Below are 12,378 nucleotides of genomic sequence, written 5' to 3' on the forward strand. Positions count from 1 at the left end.
TTACTCTGTTTTATGTCTCCTACATTGTAATGTAAGTTCTATGATGGCTGTGACCTTCATCTTAGTCACCACTAACTAGATCCTGAGAGCTTGGAGCATGTGTTTCCCAAGAAATGAATGAATAAATAAATGAATAAACAAAAGAATATCTTAACTTATAATACTGACATAGCTGGGCGTGGTGGCTCACGCCTGTAATCCCATCACTTTGGGAGGCCGAGGTGGGTGGATCACAAGGTCAGGAATCCGAGACCAGCGGGGCCAAGATGGTGAAACCCCATGAAATATGTATATAAGTATAGATATAAAGTAAGAGACATATGTAGATAAGAGAGTAATTATATATGGAAAAATTTTAAAAAGGAGGAATGTCAGAGAAAATACAAAAAGGAAGTGACCTGAGCTGAGCTTTGAAGGATGAAAGCGCCAGTTACACATGGAGGAAGAGTCATTCCAGGGCAGAGGTGACAGAGTGAACCAGGGCATGGAGTATTATTCATGGAGTAACAAGTTTCATAATGTGTCTGAAGAGTAGCAAGCAGTTGAGCGTGGCTGGGGCTTAGGGTGACTTGGAGAGTGGGGCTGAAGATGAGGCCAAGAGTGTAGGCTGGACTCAGTTACAAAGGGCTTTAAAAGTTCAGCAAAGGCCGGGCGCGGTGGCTCACGCCTGTAATCCCAGCACTTTGGAAGGCCAAGGTGGGAGGATCACGAGGTCAGGAGTTCAAGACCAGCCTGGCTAACATGGTGAAACCCCATCTCTACTAAAAATACAAAAATTAGCCGGGTGTGGTGGCACGTGCCTGTAATCCCAGCTACTTGGGAGGCTGAGGCAGGAGAATCGCTTGAACCCAGGAGGCGGAGGTTGCAGTGAGCTGAGACCGCACCACCGCACTCCAGCCTGGTAACAGAGCGAGACTCTGTCTCAAAAAAAAAAAAAAAAAGTTCAGCAAAGAGTTTGGAATTTGTTGTATAAGGTGAGAGTTTTTAGGCAGAAGAGAGACATCTTCATTTTAGAAAGATCTCTCTGCCGGGCGCGGTGGCTCACTCCTGTAATCTCAGCACTTTGGGAGGCTGAGGCAGATGGATCAAGAGGTCAGGAGTTCGAGATCAATCTGGCCAACATAGTGAAACCCCGTCTCTACTAAAAATACACAAAAAATTAGCCCGACGGGGTGGTATGTGCCTGTAATCCCAGCTACTCGGGAGGCTGAGGCAGGAGAATTGCGTGAACCCAGGAGGCAGGGGTTGCAGTGAGCCGAGATCACGCCACTGCACTCCAGCCTGGGTGACAGAACAAGACTCCATCTAAAAAAAAAGATAAAAAAAGGAAAGATCTCTCTAACAGCACAGTGATGGCCTAACAGCAGAGTTAGGGTTAGGGATGGGATTAGGGTTAGAGTGATGGCCGTGCTTGGAGACAGGAATTTCAGTTAGGAGAAGTTCAGTTAGGAAATATGACAAAAGGCAGGGTGAGGAGACATGAGGTAAATTTCAGGGATAGAATCCATAGGACTTTGTCCTATTGGATGTATTTAATGAGGGAAAAAGAAAAATTAAAGAAGGGTATGTCTGTAGAGTTTTTAAGTTTTTTTGTGTTTTTTAATTGATATAGTTGTACATATTTTGGGGGTACCTATGATACTTTGATACCTGTATACAAATCAGGGCACTTGAGATATCCACCAACTCAAACATTTCTCTTTTTTTTTTTTTTTGAGATGGAGTCTCGCTCTGTCGCCCAGACTGGAGTGCAGTGGCGTAATCTCGGCTCACTGGAAGCTCCGCCTCCCGGGTTCACGCCATTCTCCTGCCTCAGCCTCCTGAGTAGCTGGGATTACAGGCACCCGCCACCATGCCTGGCTAATTTTTCTGTTTTTAGTAGAGATGGGGTTTCACCGTGTTAGCCAGGATGGTCTCGATCTCCTGACCTTGTGATCCACCCGCCTCGGCCTCCCGAAGTGCTGGGATTACAGGAGTAAGCCACCGTGCCCGGCCAAGCCTACAGCACCCGATATTCCCAGGCGGTCTCCCATCCAAGTGCTAACCAGGCCCGACACTGCTTAGCTTCCGAGATCAGACGAGATCGGGCACGTTCAGGGTGGTATGGCCGTAGACTATCTTTTCTATGTGTTGGGAACATTGCAAATTTTCTCTTCTAGCTATTTTGAAATATGCAATAAATGATGATGATGATGATGATGATGTTGATGATGATGATTTTGAAACAAGGTCTCACTCTGTTGCCCAGACTGGAGTGCAATAGTGTAATCATAGGTTACTGTAACCTCTAGTTCCTGGGCTCAAGCAATCCTCCTGCCACAGCCTTTAGAGTAGCTGGGACTGTAGGTGTGTACCACCACACACTGCTGATTTAAAAATTTTTCTGTATAGGTTGGGAACGGGGGGGTCTTACTATGTTGCCTAAGCTGGTCTAAACCTGGGCTAAAGTGACCCTCCTGCTTTGGCCTCCAAAAGTGCTGGGATTACAGGTATGAGCCACCATCCCCAGCCATCCAGATCTTTAAAAAAAACTTTCTAGCCAGGTGTGGTAGCATGTGCCTGTAGTGCCAGCTACTCAGAGGCTGAGGCAGGAGGATTGCTTGAGCCCCAAAGCTGGGGAAGTCATGGTGAGCTATGATCACATTACTACACTCTAGTCTGAGCAACAGAGTGAGAACCCTGTCTCTTAAAAAAAATAATAATAAATAAATAAGAATAAAAGTAAAAAATTTCCTAATCCTCAGCTGATTTATACTTTTGTAAAAACAAAGAAGTACATTATTAGAAATGTGATATTTTGAAAAGACGTCTAACTTTTAAATTATGATATACAAAAATATTCTGTGGGTTGCTACAAATGACTCTAAAGACCTACTCTCAATTTCTACACCTATGGCTAACCAGTAACAATCAGTTCACAAAGCAACACTGCTTCCAGATCTCACTTTGAGGTGCTCTGGTACACACAACTGTGAAAGACAAGTGGGATCTGAGTTTACAGGAGTGTTGAGAGTAAACAATGTTGAGATTAGGTTTGTTGGACTACCACAGAGAATGGTGCAGCCTGTGCAGTTTACCTGTTACTATTTTAATCTCTCATAAAGGTGTTATTTGCTCTGCTCTCTCTATCGCATGGGAGGCCTTACTGTTGTGACTGCGCTGGAAGGGCCTCCTTAGAAATCTTCATAAAGAAATCGTTTCCAATAAGCTCCACGAGAACAGTTAGTGGCCATCCAGAATTTTAATCCCTAGGTTATTGGATACATTTCATACAGAGATTGGCAGTTTGGCAGCCTTCTCAGTTCAATATTTCTGCTTGCCAAGAGAAAGAAAGTTGTGACCCCTTGCTTTCTCATTCTATCCTTCTGCAAGGAAGTAAAAAAGATCTCAAATACAGCTTGCTGTATTAGCATTGAAGGGAAAGAGCTAATATGCACTTACACAATCCAATTTATACTCACATCATCTACTGAAGGAAACAGCAGAGTGACATTTGCGCCTAATCCTTCCATGGGGTTGTGACTAAGACTGCAAACAGCAGAAGGAAAGCGGGTAGTTGCCTGGTACGTGGAGGCAAATGAAAGTTTATTGATCAGAAAAGGGGTACCCGTAATAGGAGGAATATGTTTTAGTTTTTTTGTTTTTGAGATGGAGTCTCGCTTTGTCGCCCAGGCTGGAGCGCAGTGGCACGACCTCAGCTCACTGCAACCTCTGCCTCCCAGGTTCAAGTGATTCTCCTGCCTTAGCTTCCCGAGTAGCTGGGATTACAGGCACCCGCCACCACGCCCAGCTAATTTTTGTATTTTTTAGTAGAGACAGGGTTTCACCAGTTTGGTCAGGCTGGTCTGGAACTCTTGACCTTAGGTGACCCACCCACCTCAGCCTCCCAAAGTGCTGGGATTACAGGCATGAGCCACCGCGCCTGGCCTGTTTTTTTTTTTTTTTTTTTTTTTTTAAGGACCTTTGGGCTCTGTAATCCTCAAATGGAAACGCAATGAACAACCTAATTAATGACAAAGCTGGGATGTGAGGAATAGAGCCACATGCTCTAGGGGAGGCGTAGGATAATGAGAGGTAAAAGAGAAGAGAGTTGGGCAGAAAGTCACACGGGCTAAGACCAAGTGGACATGGCAGAATAGGGTTGTGCTTATTTTACACAAGTGACCGAGGCTTCTCTGCTGGCAACCTGTCACATCACATATGTGGTATTTCCTTGTTCCTTATTCAGATGCAAAAGGGGGAGGACAGTGGCTTTTTGAAAAGCAGACATAAGCGCAGCAACTCACCAGAGTGGTGTCCTTACTCTGCCTTTGGCCACTTCAAGTCTGAGCTGCCACTGTCTTCTCTTTGCTGATCTCTTGAAAACCAGTTTTTTTTTTTTGGTTTTTTTTGTTTGTTTGTTTGTTTTTTGAGATGGAGACTTGCTCTGTCGCCCAGGCTGGAGTGCACGATCTCAGCTCACTGCAAGCTCCGCCTCCAGGGTTCAAGCGATTCTCCTGCCTCAGCCTCCTGAGTAGCTGGGATTACAGGCACCCACCACCACACCCAGTTAATTGTTGTGTCTTTAGTGGAGACCACCATGTTGGCCAGCTGGTCTTGAACTCCTGACTTCAAGTGATCCACCCACCTTGGCCTCCCATGGTGCTGGGATTACAGGCATGAGCCACTGCTCCCGGCCAAAAACCCGTATGTTTTAATGACAGATTGATAACATTCTGGGGGCAAGGATTAATATTGGGGCTTTTTTTTTTTTTTTTTTTTTTTTTGAGACTGAGTCTCACTCTGTCACCCAGGTTGGAGTGCAGTGGCGCGATCTTGGCTCACTGCAACCGCCACTTCCCAGGTTCAAGTGGTTCTCCTGCCTCAGCCTCCTGAGTACCTGAAATTACAGGCGCCCGCCACCACGCCAGGTAATTTTTGTATTTTAGTAGAGACAAGGTTTCACCATGTTAGCCAGGTCTTGAACTCCTGACTTCAAGTGATCTACCCGCCTCAGCCTCCCAAAGTGCTGGGATTACAGGCCTGAACCACTGCGCCCAGTGGGGCTTTTTTCTTGGTATCACCATCAGTGTTCATTTGAGTTCTAGTATTTGAGTGCTTTTTGTTTAAACCCAAGGTAGCGGTGATTCACCAACTATTTCGACTGGAAGAACTCTAAAGGGACTCTTCTCATTTGCTTGTCTTTGCCTTCACCACTCCCAGGCATACTGAAATGGATCACCTTAAGTTTCTTGATCCTCCACAATCTACTCCTTCTAATGCAAGACCTCTCTCATAAACACACCCCTTTCCCCCACACCACCTACCTGGTTATCGAAGACAGAAACGTAAGAGACAATGTGGACTACTTCCTTTTTTTCTTTCTTTTTTCTTTTTTCTTTTTTTAATGAGATGGAGTCTTGCTCTGTCACCCAGGCTGGAGCACAGTGGTGCGATCTCGGCTCACTGCAACCTCCGCCTCCTGGGTTCTCGCCATGCTCCTGCCTCAGCCTCCCGAGCAGATGGGACTACAGGCGCCTGCCACCATGCCCGGCTAATTTTTTTGTATTTTTAGTAGAGACGGGGTTTCATCGTGTTAGCCAGGATGGTCTTGATCTCCTGACCTCGTGATCTGCTAGCCTCGGCCTGCCAAAGTGTTGGGATTACAGGCGTGAGCCACTGCGCCCGACCTTGCTTTTTTTCATTTCTGCCTCCATCCCCATGTTCAATCAATCATAGTCCTATCAATTTTAGCCTTTAAATATTTTCTACTGTCACTGCCTGATTTCTTTCCCTCATTGTCTCTTGCAGGGACACTTCCTGTCCCCATCCATCTCACAGTTCTTTTCTATACCTATTTTTCCATTTTTTTTTTTTTTTTTCTGTCGCCCAGGCTGGAGTGCAATGGCGCAATCTCGGCTCACTGCAACCTCCACCTCTCAGGTTCAAGCGATTCTCCTCCTCAGCCTCCTGAGTAGCTGGGATTACAGGCATGAGTCACCATACCTGGCTAATTTTTTTGTATTTTTAGTAGAGACGGGGTTTCACCATGTTGGCCAAGGTAATCTCAAACTTCTGAACTCAGGTGATCCACTCACCTCGGCCTCCCAAAGTGCTGGGATTACATGTGTGAGCCACCGTGCCCGACCTCCAAACGTTTTTGAAATAATAAATTGGTGTTGAATTTTGTCATAAGAATTTTCTGTATCCATTGATATAATCATGTAATTTTTTAGCCTGTTAATATGGTGGGTTATATTAATTAGTTTCCAAATTTTTATATTTTTAAATTTTTTTGAGATAGAGTCTCTGTCTGTTGTCCAGGCTGCAGTGCAGTGACACAATCATAAGTCACTCCCGGCTTGATCTCCAGGGCTAAAGTTATCCTCCGACCTCAGTCTCTTGATTAGCTAGGACTACAGGCACATGCCATCATGCCCAGCCAATTTTTTCGATTTCTAGTAAAGACAAAGTCTCATTATGTTGCTTAGGCTGGTGTTGAACTCTTGAGCTCAAGTGATCCTTATGCCTCAGCCTCACAAAGTGTTGGGATTACAGGTGTGAGCCTCCATGCCCAGGCAATTTTTAAATACTGTATCAGCCTTGCATGCCTGAAATAAATCTCACTTGGTCATGGGTCATTTGTATAATTCTTTTTATATATTACATTTACATATATTACTTTTTTTTTTTTTTTTTTGAGATGGAGTCTCGCTCTGTCTCTCAGGGGAGTGCAGTGGTGCGACCTCGGCTCACTGCAACCTCCGCTCCTTGGTTCAAGCATTCTCCTACCTCAGGCTCCCAAGTAGCTGGGATTACAGGCACATATCACCACACTCAGCTAATTTTTGTATTTTTAGTAGAGACAGAGTTTCACCATGTTGGCCAGGCTGGGCTCGAACTCCTGACCTCAGGTGACCCACCTGCCTTGGCTTCTCAAAGTGTTCGGATTACAGGCATGAGCCACTGTGCCAGGCCTATATTACTTTTATATATTACTGAATTCTGTTTGTTTTGTTAATTCTATTTGCTAATATAATTAATTAAATAATTTACTTGTTTTAAAATTTCTATGTCTACCTTCATAAAGAATCTGTCCAGGAGGCAGAGGTCGCAGTGAGCCAAGATTGTGCCTTTGCACTTCAGCTTGGGCAACAAGAGCAAAACTCTGTCTCAAAAAAAAAAAAAAAAAAAAAGAAAGAATCTGGATCTGTAGTGGGGTTTTTTTGTACAATTTTGTCTGGTTTTGGTATTATTTTACTTCATGAAATGAATTGGAAATCTCTCCCCTGCCCTGACACATCCCTTCTATACTTTGGAAGAAATTGTGCAAAATTTATGTTAATTCTCCTTTAAACCCTTGGGAGAATTCTCCAGTGAAAACTTCTGGGCATGGTGATTTCTTTTTGAGAAGTTTTAAAATTATAAATTCAATTTGTTAATAGCTTTGGGACTATTTAAATTATCTATTCATTTTTGGTGAGTACTTTGTGTTATTTGAGGGCCTGGCACATTACGTTTAAGTTGTTAAATTTATGCATATGTAGTTGTTTTAGTATTCTATTATCCTTTTGTTGTCTGTGGGGTCTAGAGTGATAGTCAATGTTTTATTTCTAATATTGGTAATTTGAATCTTGCTTTGTCACTGAGGCTGGAGGGCAGTGGCACAATTATAGCTCACTGCAGCCTTGAACTCCTGGGCTCAAGCAATCCTCCCACCTAAGCCTCCAGAGTAGCTGGGAATACAGGCATGTTCCACTATGCCCAGATAAGTTATTTAAAATTTAAAAATTTTTTTAGAAATGGGGTCTGGGTATATTGCCCAGGCTTCTTTGTCAGTCTTGGCAGAGGTTTGTCAATTTTGTTGATCTCGTCAAAGAACCATCTTTTTGTTTCATTGATTTTCTCTATCATTTTTTCTTTTCAATTTTACTGATTTCTCCTCTTACCTCATTATTTTGCTCTTTCTGATTGCTTTGTTTTATTATGCTCTTCTTTTCCTAGGTTTTAAAGTGGTAGCTTAGGTTGTTTTTTATTTTTAGTGGGGAGCTTAGATCTGTATTTGAGACTCCCTCTTTTCTAATGTATGCATTTAATGCTATAAATTTCCCTTTTAGTATTGCTTTAGGTAGGTCCCACAAATCTTAGTATATTTTTCATTTTCATCCAGTTCAATTTATTTTTTGATTTCCTTTGAGACTTTATCTTTGACTCATGGATTACTTAGAAGTGTACTGTGTAGTTTCCAAGAGTTTGAAGATTTTCCTGTGATCCTTTTGTTATTGATTTGTAATTTGATTATGTTTTGGTTGGAGAACATACTTTGTATGATTTCAATTCTCTTAAATGTGTTGAGGTTTGTTTCAAGGCCCAGGATATGGCTTACCTTGGTATATGTTTTATGGGCATGTAAAAATAATTTGTATTCTTGCCAGGCATGATGGCTGTCACCTTTTATCCCAGCACTTTGGGAGACCAAGGTGGGAGGATTGCTTGAGTCTAGGAGTTTGAGGTTAGCCTGGGCAACATAGTGGGGACTATGTCTCTACTTCTATTAAAAAAAATATATATATATAATATATATATTTATTTACATATATAGATATATATATCTTGCAGGGATATATATATATTTATATATATAAAATATATATAATATGTAAATAAATATATATATATTATATATATATATATAGAGAGAGAGAGAGAGAGAGGCCTGGTGTGGTTGCTTACGCCTGTAATCCCAGCACTTTGGGAGGCTGAGGTGGGCAGATCACGAGGTCAGGAGATCGAGACCATCTTGGCCAACATGGTGAAGCACCATCTCTACTAAAAATAGAAAAAGTTAGCTGTCCGTGGTGGTGCACACCTGTAATCCCAGCTATTCGGGAGGCTGAGGCAGGAGAATCACTTAAATCCAGGAGACGGAGGTTGCAGTGAGCCAAGACTGCGCCACTGCATTCCAGCCTGGTGACAGAGCAAGATTCCCTCTCAAAAAAATTAAATAAATAAAAATAAAAAATATAAATAAAGAAAAGGAAAAAGAAGAAAATGTATTCTGCTATCGTTGGGTGAAGTGGTCTATGTCAATTAGATCTTGCTGGCTAATGGTATTGGTGAGGTCTTCTATATGCGTGCTGATTTTCAGTCTATTGTTCTATCATTCATTGAGAGAGTGGTGTTGAAATCTCCTATTATAATTATGAATTTGTCTATTGCTCCTTTCAGTTCTATCAGTTTTGTTTTACATATTTTCCAGCTTTGTTGTTTGGTGCATACATATTAATAGTTAGAATTGCTATCTGTTCTTGATTGACCCTTTTATTATTATATTGTACTTCTCTGTCTCTAGTATCCTCTTTGCTCTGAAGTCTACTTTATCTAATATTAATATAACTATTCTGGCTTTCCTTTGCTTCACATTTGCATGGTATATCTTTTCCACCCTTTTACTTTCAATCTGACTGTATCATTAGACTTGAAGTGAGTTTCTTGTAGACAGCATATAGTTAGATTTTGCTTTTAATCCACCCTGCCAATCTCCATTTTATTTTCTTTAAAAACTTTTTTTTTTTAAACAACAACAAAAAATAGATGCAGTCTCACTATGTTGGCCAGGGTGGTCTTGAACTCCTGGCCTCAAGCAGTCCTCCCACTTTGGCCTCCCAAAGTGCTCGGATTACAGGCATGAGCCGCTATGCCTGGCCCCAATCTCTGTTTTCTAATTGGTGTATTTAAAGCATTTACATTTAATGTATTTATTTATATATAATGGCACTTAATTTATGTATAATGGCACTATGTTTTTTTTTCCTGTTTTTCATTACCCTGCTTTCTGTTTTCTGCCTTCCTATGGATTATTTGAATATTTTTAGAATTCCATTTTGATTTAGCTATAGTGTTTCTCAGTGTATCTGTTTCTATAGCTTTTTAAAATGCTGGCCATATATGACATAATTTAGAAAATTCAAGAGGAAAATAAAAGCCTATTGATTTTACCCATATTTTTGGTTATTATGTTCTTCCTTCCTTCTTGATATCCCAAGATTTCTTCTTTTTTAATGCTTTTTCTGTTTATTTATTTATTGTAGATAAAGGCTAGTCTCAAACTCCTGGCTTCAAGCAATCTTTCTACCTTGGCCTTCCAAAGCACTGGGATTACAAGTGTGAGCCACCATGCCCAACCTTCCTTTCTGTTTAGAGAACTTTCATTAGATACCTTTATATTTTTTTTTGGAGACAGGGTCTTGCTCTGCTGCCCAGGCTGGAGTACAGTGGCACAATCATGGCTCCCCATAGCCTCAGCCTCCTGGGCTCAAGTGATTTTCCTGTCACAGCCTCCAAAGTAGCTGGAACTACAGGTGCACAACACCATGCCCAGATAATTTTTTTTTTTTTTTTTTTTTGTGACAGAGTCTTGCTTTGTCCCCCAGGCCAGAGTGCAGTGGCGCAATCTCAGCTCACTGCAAGCTCTGCCTCCCAGGTTCATGCCATTCTCCTGCCTCAGCCTCCCGAGTAGCTGGGACTACAGGCACCCACCACCACGCCCAGCTAATTTTTTGTATTTTTAGTAGAGATGGGGTTTCACCGTGTTAGCCAGGATGGTCTTGATCTCCTGATCTGGTGATCCATCCTCCTCGGCCTCCCAAAGTGCTGGGATTACAGGCATGAGCTACCACACCCTGCCATGCCCAGATAATTTTTAATTTTTTTTTGTAAGGCTGGGCATGGTGGCTCACGCCTGTAATCCCAGCACTTTGGGAGGCTGAGGCAGATGGATCACTTGAGGTCAGGAATTCGAGACCAGCCTGGCAAACATGGTGAAACCCCGTTTCTACTAAAAATATACAAAAATTAGCTGGGTGTGGTGGCAGATGCCTGTAATCCCAGCTCCCTGGGAGGCTGAGGCAGGAGGATCACTTGAACCCAGGAGATGGAGGTTGCAGTGAGCCAAGATCACACCACTGTACTCCAGCCTGGGTGACAGAGTATCTGTCTCAAAAATATGTATATGTAAATATATATGTATATATTTATGTGTCCATATGTGTATTTATATATTTATTTATTGTAGAGATGGAGTCTCGCTATGTCACCCAGGCTGGTCTTGAACTCCTGAGCTCAAGTGATCCTCCCATCTCAACCTCTCAAAGTGTTGGGATTACAGGCAGGAGCCACCAAAACTGGCCAGATCTTCTTTAAAGTAGATCTGCTAACAAGAAATTCTCATAGTTTACCTTCTTCTGAGAATATTTTGATTTCTTCATTTCTGAAGAATATTTTTCACCAGGTATAGGGTTCTGGTTTTTGTTTTGTTTTTTTTCCAGTCTCAAGGCAGGAAAAAATCCTTCCCTGCTCAAAGACAGTCAGCTTTATTTACTATTTTAAATGGTAAAATTAAATAGTATAGGGTTCTATATTGACAATTATTTTCTCTTGGTACCTAAAAAATATTGAGTCACTTTTTCTGGTCTGCATGATTTCTAATGAGAAATCTGCTGTCATTCTGATGCTTTTTATTTATAAGTAAGGTATTATTTTTTCTCTAGATGCTATAAAGGTGTTTTTCAGTGGGGCTTACACCTGTAACCCCAGTATTCTGGGAGGCTGAGGCAAAAGGGTCACTTGAGTTCAGTAGTTTGACACTAGCCTGGGCAACATAGTGAGACCCTGTCTCTACAAAAAATTTAAAAAGTAGCTGGACATGGTGGTGCATGCCTGTAATCCCAGCTACTCAAGAGGCTGAGGTGGGAGGATCACTTGAGCCCGGGAGATTGACGCTTATGGTTTGCTCAGCTTGTTGAGCCCTTACGTTTATGTCTGCTTTCAAATTTGGGACTTTTTAGCCCTGCCCTCTTCCTCCCCGCCTTCTGAGATTTCAGTGACACAAATAGTAGACATTTTGGTGTAGTACCACAGATCCCTGAGGGTCTGTCTCTTTTTTTTGGTCTATTTTTTTTTTCTCTTTACTGTTCAGACTGGGTAATTCTTGTTGGTCTATCTTTCAGCTTAGTGATGATTTCACCTGTCCCTCTCATTCTGCTGTTGTGTCCATTCTCTAAGTTTTTTACTTTGGTTTTTGTATTTTAAAGTACTAAAATGTTTCTTTCACTCTTTTATCGTTTTGTTTGTTTGTTTGTTTGTTTGTTTGTGTTTTTTTTGCTCAGGCTTGCTTTCTTTTATTTGTTTTTGTTTGAAGCATGTTTGTAGTTGTTGCTCACTGAAGCTTTTATTTATTTATTTATTTATTTATTTATTTATTTATTTATTTATTTATTTATTTCGAGATTGAGTCTCACTCTGTTGCCCAGGCTGGAATGCAATGGCGCGATCTCGGTTCACTACAACCTCCGCCTCTTGGGTTCAAGCGATTCTTCTGCCTCAGCTTCCTGAGTTGCT

At 41.8% G+C, this 12,378-nt stretch overlaps 1 non-coding gene across 1 annotated transcript; it reads right to left on the reverse strand.

Annotated features, from left to right (window-relative positions):
• Positions 1-1,996: 1,996 nt before the first annotated feature.
• LOC115934066 (5S ribosomal RNA) lies at positions 1,997-2,115 on the reverse strand. The gene has a single exon (XR_004069921.2). It is a non-coding gene; the product is annotated as a 5S ribosomal RNA (ribosomal RNA).
• Between the last annotated feature and the right edge of the window lie 10,263 nt (positions 2,116-12,378).

Source organism: Gorilla gorilla, chromosome 2 (assembly GCF_029281585.2).
Source record: "Gorilla gorilla gorilla isolate KB3781 chromosome 2, NHGRI_mGorGor1-v2.1_pri, whole genome shotgun sequence".
NCBI classification, from domain to species: Eukaryota; Metazoa; Chordata; class Mammalia; order Primates; family Hominidae; genus Gorilla; species Gorilla gorilla.